The sequence below is a fragment of the Phalaenopsis equestris genome, unplaced genomic scaffold (genome assembly GCF_001263595.1).
Source record: "Phalaenopsis equestris unplaced genomic scaffold, ASM126359v1 Scaffold000558, whole genome shotgun sequence".
NCBI classification, from domain to species: domain Eukaryota; kingdom Viridiplantae; phylum Streptophyta; class Magnoliopsida; order Asparagales; family Orchidaceae; genus Phalaenopsis; species Phalaenopsis equestris.
Window position 1 is genome coordinate 40,530 of NW_018164998.1, and position 6,106 is coordinate 46,635.

Consider the following 6,106-nt stretch of genomic DNA (forward strand, 5'->3'; position numbering starts at 1 on the left):
TGCTTATTCACAAAAAAATTGTCAGTTTTCCCTGTTTATTTCTTTAGGACTCCATTAAGATTAATAAATCACACCATATTTCAAAGTTATATATGGCAAGTACAAGACACAATGAAATTTGGAGAGAAATTGAACAACCATTTAACATTTAACACGTTCAACCTTTAGAATTCATAGGAATAGTAAAGATTTACCATAAACCCTTAGTCTCATAAACTTGGTCGTGCTTTTATTAGAGAGAAATAATGACAAATTACAAGCATTTCAACTTTGCTAGAAAAAGTACAAGGAAATGCAAAAAATAAATCATGAAGAATTAAATTCTTCTGCTGAAAATCCTCTTCTTCTCTTATAATCTCTACATTCACATGATAATTTTGTCACTAATCAACTCCCTAAAGTTTTCTCTTATATTTAGCATGGACCACAACGTGCTTAGGAACTAAATTAGAATTAAAAATGTCAGGCAGTCCTGTTGTTGTGCTGCATCAGATGCTGGCACTAGGTTGTGCTTCTAGCATTGTATTGCCAAGCTTCAACACCATGGCTCTGAACTCTATCTGTTGGGCTACATTTTTCTATTTCTGTCACTTGTGAACTTGAAGATGTAGCACCATTACACCATGCTTTCTTTTGCATATTTTCCACGACTATGAGAAATTCATGCTATAAACATAATAATTAAAAATTATATATTAAAAAATAGGGGCAACTACATACAGACCAACTGAAACTTGCTATTTACAAATCAATGTCTCTCTTTCATCTTTTTTTAAATTTGCACTCAAATATTAAAACCCTTGGTAAAACACGAACTCATATTTTTTTAATTTTATCAAATTCTCAATAGTTTGATCGTGACATATGTAAATACATCAGTTCAGAAGTTCAAAAAAATTACATGGATAGGTAATTTGTAAATATCAATATTTTGGGCGGCTAGTATGTAATTATCACCAAATAATATTATTTTTGTTCAAAATATATGTTTAAGTATTTATTCCACTTTACTAAAATACTCAAAATAATAAGTTTACTTAAAGTATTAAGATTAACGCTTTTTTTAACAGTTTTTCTAGGAATGTTTTTAAAGTTCATTGAAGGATACAATATGTGGTTTTTAGACAAATCACAACATTAGAAAAGAAAAAAAAAAACACTATAATTTAAACATTTAAATGGGACAATCATAGAATAAAGAAATAATAAAATTTAAGAGAGACTGGGACTAAAAATATAATTAGGCTATGTATACATATAACATAACTAGAATTTTCAGACACAAATCGATTGTAGCAGAAATATATATATATATATATATATATATTTTAGCATAAGGCACAAGTACCTCTTGATTCGTGCCCTTTACCTTCTAAATTAGCTTGGATAGTTCTATATTGTTTCGACTGGAATATGCTACTCTATCAAAGGTTATAACAGCTGGTTCAATTAGTTTAACAATGAATCGGGCATACAACTGATCCTGGTAGCCACAAGTACTAATTCCGCACCAAACTAATGTGAACCAATAGTTCGAACTAGTCCCTACAAATAGATCGCATAACATGATATAAATTTAAAACGTATATCATGTTATGCGATCTATTTTGTAAATTAAATTTAATTATTCACAAGATAATATTCAACATTTGGTATTTTCAAACTTGAATTGATCATAATATATGATATGAATCGGGCAGCACGATCAATCAATAACTAATATTTTAATAAATAGTTAAGTACTAAAAATTGAATATATTAGAAGTGTCTATTGTCTATTTCAACATTGAATATGGCCAATTAAAAGAAGAGTCTCTCCACCATTTGAAAATCCAGAGAGAGATTCCAAATGAGAGAGTGATCCCCACACGAACATTTATCTCCCTCCGCTTAAAAAATTTCTCCTTTTCCTCTTCCTTTCTTTTTTTATCTTTTGGCTCACTGAACATGCCCTTCCTTCCTCTTTTTTAAATTTTCTCATCTTCCTCCTTCCACCACTCTTAGTCTTTACCTCTTTCTCATCTCCAAATTTCCCTCAAAAGACAGATACATAGCCCCTTTTTCCCTTCTCCAAACCCAAAAAGACAGCCAACCCCCAGCCACCCAGCCAAAAAAATGTTTAAGCAGTTCTCAATGTTTATATGCTTATTAATGTTGCTGTCCAAAAACCTCAAATTTGTTCAATAAGTTCCAGTTCCCTAATTTCTGCTCACGAGTCTTGCCAAATCCTTGTTATAGTATTCTCGATAGACCTCCATTAGTTATGGAACAGTTTTGATGAATTCCCAAGTTACTAGGTTTGACTTGCTTCCATATGTTGCTTGATACCTGGTCTCATGTTCTGTCACCCACCATTTAAGTCCAGGAATCATCAAAATCCATTTTTTCCCATTGAATGTTTTTGGGTTCTGGCTTTAATCCGGCTGAATGTATTATTTGCATATTAGCTGATGGTTTTAATCATATCTGCTGAAATGCCTGGTAAAATATCTGCTTCTACATCTTTGATGCATATCTCTGCATTATTGCTGCTGTTGCAACAATTCGCTACCGTCATTATAAATGCTTTGAAAAATGGCATTTGCCACATTAACGGCCTCTTAGGATTTTTTTTTTTTTTGTCGTCTTATCTTCCAATGATGCTGTCTTATCTTCCAATGATGCTATGCTTCAACTTCTGATTTATGAATGAGAAATGAACAGGTTCAACTACTGAAGTTTCTGTGCGCCTGTTTCAATTGATTATAGCCCCACTTCACCATGTGCTACGTTGTGCTTAACCCACATTTAAACTGTTGAACCAGATCAATTATTTGCTACAAATAACAATAAACCTCATTGCAATTCTAATTTCCTGCAGTCTAAAATCTGTTGTGCCACTAAATTGCTTCTGAGTCAAACTCTTGCTTGCAGCATTTCGTGTTTTGAAACCAGGATGGCTGCTTTGTACTCAATGTTGTTTGAGAATATGTCTGACGATTGCAATACTCATCACGCTTATTCAAGCACTCTGTCGCCATATTTAAACTGTATGGAATGAAATGAATATCAAGAAACTCCTCACACTAGTGCAACTTATGTTAATTGCATGCAAAATGTGCAATAGGTAGAGTACCGGGACAATCGAAATGGCACGCAAAGCATGCATCCCATCAATATAAACTTTATTGAGCTAGAAATTAGAAAATTATAACAGAATATGATGCCTCTGCCAAACCTTGGATTGACAGTTTTGAGACAACATCCAGTAAACTATAACATATACATCTACATCACCACATCGCACTTATCCAAAGTACCAAATCATTAGGCCAAAGCAACCCCATATCTGCCTCCCAGACTCCACCTCTTTTAAACTGGGCCAAATCACAAACCAAAATTATCATATAAATTCCACCATCAATGTTTCCCAAACCTCCACTAAAATCACCTTCAAAACTTCAAACCCCATCCATTGCCTAAAACACAGCCATCAGTACCTTCCAAACCTCAAACCCCAACTGTATTCCAACATATCTTCCAAGACCACCTATTCCCCCATGAGTCAGTTCCACTTATGTATAAACCTCTAAGCTTGTCCTTATAGAGACATGTCCTAAGTTATGTTGTGACCATTGAATTACAAGCTCTTTGGAGTTGTTCTAAGCCCAAGCTTCCAAATCTGCTACTAGAGGCCACCTAGTAGTCCGTCATCCAAAATACTAGCTGGAGCCCCCAAGACCCCTAATATGTTGTAATCTCATCTTGAGCCCAAGCCTCCAAATCAATCAAAGAGAGGACATCGTGTCAATCATTATCTATGACCCTAGTTATCTCTACTTCCCCCTCCATTGCAGCCACCTACAACTCTTTGGAAAAGATTTTTTGAGGCTCGATTGATGAATGATAATCATGGACTAGATATTATGATATTTTATGATACTTTATTCCTTTTTTTATTACTTGTAATTACATCTAATAATTGGGAGCCCTCCCAAAAAATGGAATGGCCTGTGACATATAGGATTAGCAACAAATGGAAATATGAATACAAACCCTTTCTTACCAGTTCCTCTTCTCTTAATTCCTCTTGGACAACAGCTTTACAGACCCTTTCGTCTTCCCAAATCCAACAAATAAGGGGAAATCAATTTCTATGGTAGAAACCCACATACTTGATACTTCATTCCTTTTTTGATCTATCCCTTTCATGGAAACATGGACCAAAGTTGTGAAGTATAGGCGACATGTTCACATTCCCCGTCAAATCCAGGGATTTGGCCTGCTTCATCCTTCTAAGTTGCAATAAAGGCAACCTAACCGTTGAACCGAGGTGTACCCTCAATTAAATAAGAATGTAAAATGTAGTAAATATACATTAAAGAGATGTCTGGCAACTGATTGGATTTACCTTATTAGGATTTAGTAAATCTCATAAATCTGGATTTACTAAATCCTGAAAACTGTCAGGCAAAGGATTTACTAAATCTTGTAATACTGTCTGGCGACGGATGAGCAGGATCTAAAAAATAGTTAACAGCAGGGAGTTAAAAAAAAAGAGGCATACATAGATGTTCTTAAAGTTCTCTCTAAAAAACAAGTGATTATAATTTCATACTATAAAAAACTGTTATTAACATCCCCAGATCTTATGCTGAGTAAAAGCAATATAAAATTTTTCAACCTTTCTCATTACGCCAAAGCTTTCAATAGTTCATAAAAAAAATTTTGTTTTCAGAAAACAAAGGTCCAATTCCTGTCTCAGCATCAAGGCAGTCTAATCTGATGGATGGAGCAACTAGACAAAAAACGTCAGCCCTTATTAAAATATAATTCAAAGAGATGAAAATTCATACAACCAGCCTTCAAAAATGAGAGAATAGAGTAGGCCTCTACTCCTATTAAATTGATGAAACAGAGAATCAAGTTTCTCATAAGGTGCGAGTGCCTAGTTACTACTGAAATTTAGTATTTAGGATTCTCCAAGGTTTTAATCACAAAAAAGGATGTCAAATAAAACTTGGATACAAAGTTACCGGAAGATATTCTACTAAACAATGGAAATTACCCTGGAATTTATGATTCCAACTGAATGTCTTAATCGTATGCATAACAAGCCAACTGATTCAGCTCCATGATGCCTTGCTCTGCACATTCATGCAAAATATAGATACTATGGATTCGTTGAAACAACTATAAAAGTAACTTGACTTTACTATGAAGAAACACTGACGCTTCGCAGCAAAATAACCAATCACAAGGTGCAATTTTTTGCATAGAATTCATGTGGCCAATTCTTGGGATCAAGCACATGGTGATAATTTGATGCAAACAGGACTTTTGAACGTTCCATGCCTTGTTTAAATATCATATACAATAAAATCCCTTCTCTCCATATAGAGGTAATAAGAAAATGTAAATGATAACTAACATCCCATGTTTTAAACCATAAGCATATCACAACTGACAATGCTCCAGTATCAGGGACCTCCAAATATTTTCCAGCAATGACGTGCAATGCAGTGGTAACCATGCGAAAGCACAAGTCATCCAAGCTGCTATATCACCACGTCAGACGGTACTTCAATATCCCACTATTCTGCAACAAGTGCAAGACAATAAACTTGTTAATCACAATAAAAAGAAACCAACAAAAGGAATTTCATGGTGGAAAGAAGCCTGAATATTAAATTTCCACATGTATTCCCCAAGCACTTTCTACTATAATGTAATTTTTCTCCTTGTTTTATGAGTTCTTGAGAACCAGAAAAATCTTCAAAGTCATGATCCAATATAAATGTCATAGTCTGTGGTGCTCTGCCGACATCAAAGCGGTTACCACGCAAAAACAGCGGTCACCCAAGCTGCTCCACCATGAAAGCAAAAAAAAAAAACAGATATCCCCGAAAGAAAAAAAAAAAAAAACAGAAAGTTGGCATCCGAAATCGCCTAATTAAGGAAACCATGCATGATCAAAATCACAGTTGATTTGTTAATTGATTAGGGAGGGAGAGTGAATAAAAAGACCATATGCAAGCCATAAAAAGGAGCATTGAAAACCAATGTGTACAGAACATTACTAACATAGGCCCCGTTTGGGGCAGCTTATAAGTGCGGGCGGCGGTTT

General features: G+C 34.6%; 1 long non-coding RNA gene across 4 annotated transcripts in view; it reads right to left on the reverse strand.

The window, feature by feature from the left end:
• Nucleotides 1-5,014: 5,014 nt before the first annotated feature.
• LOC110029308 overlaps nt 5,015-6,106 on the reverse strand; it is a 17,238-nt gene continuing 16,146 nt past the window's right edge. Inside the window, exon 3 of one of the 4 annotated variants that reach the window (XR_002294520.1) lies at nt 5,015-5,126. This is a non-coding gene — a long non-coding RNA (uncharacterized LOC110029308). Of the gene's footprint in view, nt 5,127-5,213; nt 5,579-6,106 lie in introns of those variants that run through there. The other 3 variants (XR_002294521.1, XR_002294519.1, XR_002294518.1) reach the window with 3 other exon arrangements.